Below are 1,422 nucleotides of genomic sequence, written 5' to 3' on the forward strand. Positions count from 1 at the left end.
TCTGTGTGTGTGTGTGTGTGTGTGTGAATGTGAGTGTGTCTGTATGTGTGTGTGTGTGTCTGTATGTGGTGTGTGTACATGTGTGTATGTTTGCATGAGCTCTTATGTCTGCGTTTGTGTTTTTCTATGTATGTGCGTGCGTGCCTTATTCGTGTTTGCAGTCACCATCATCACTAAATAAGACTGCTGAATGAATGAATGAATGAGTGAGTAAATGAATGAATGAGTAAATGAATGAGTGAATGAATGAATGGATGAATAAATGAATGAATGGATGAATTAATTAATTAATTAATTAATTAAATAATCGGGTGAGCAGAATGAATGGATAGATGGATAGATAAACAGATGGAAAGAAAGAAAAAGGAGATGAATGAGTGAAAGAATGAAAAAGTTAATAATTAGTTTGCAGGTGGAATTTTCAAATGCCAGTTGAAAAGAAATTCCTGGAACGAGCCATTAAATGAAAGAATGACGGAGTGAATGAAACGAAAAACGAAAAAAAAAACATAGATATTTAAAATAATGGAAAACCAAAAGATAAACTCGAAATGAAAAAAAACAAACTAATATGTTTGATGACAACGTAGTATACTAGAGAACTAGTAAAGTATGAAAGCGAAAAAAAAATTTCAGCAAAAAAACAAATGAGTATGTGTCTGAAATTTTTCAGCAAAATTCAACTTTTTCAATTTTCAGAAAAATATTCTACGATTTCTTGTCATCTGTTTTGGCGAAAGCGAGTGTGCGTGTGTGTCTGTGTGCGCGTGACTATGTGTGCGTGTGTGTCTCTGTGAGAAAAAAGATTGAATACAATGAATGAATACAATGAATGAATGAATGAATGAATGAATGAATGAATGAATGAATAAATAAATGAGTGTATGAATGAGCACAAATAAAGGTAAAATTAATCTGTTTCCGCTGTAGTTTCTCACTCCACTAAACTTCCTCTAGCTACAATTCTTGATAATCTTGTATCAGTTTCAGTTGGATTACTCACTGCTGCTATTTATGGTCGTTTGCTTGCTTCCATGATGTTGAACGAACCATTGCGAGACTAGGCTACTCCGTTGGAAGTGTACATGATTCTAAGTTAGATGTTTTCAACCTCTTGTCACTCGTGTTGTCCATTCAAATGGAAACATCTTCAAAAAAACCTCTCTCATAAGAAGGAGCAGTTTCAATTTCTAGAGGCAAATAAACTCGACAATCTTGTTTTTCTCGGTTCGTTAACACAAAAATTCATTTTTCCATCTACGCCATCATCATCTTCTTCATCATCATTATCATATTCATCATCATCTTCTTCTTCATCCTTTTCCTCATCATCATCATCTTCTTTATCATCATCGTCAACAACAATCCAAAATGACAATCCTAATCACCTAAACTCACCTAAACCACATTACAATAATCGTT

The sequence above is a fragment of the Helobdella robusta genome, assembly GCF_000326865.2.
Source record: "Helobdella robusta unplaced genomic scaffold HELROscaffold_485, whole genome shotgun sequence".
Lineage (NCBI taxonomy): Eukaryota > Metazoa > Annelida > Clitellata > Rhynchobdellida > Glossiphoniidae > Helobdella > Helobdella robusta.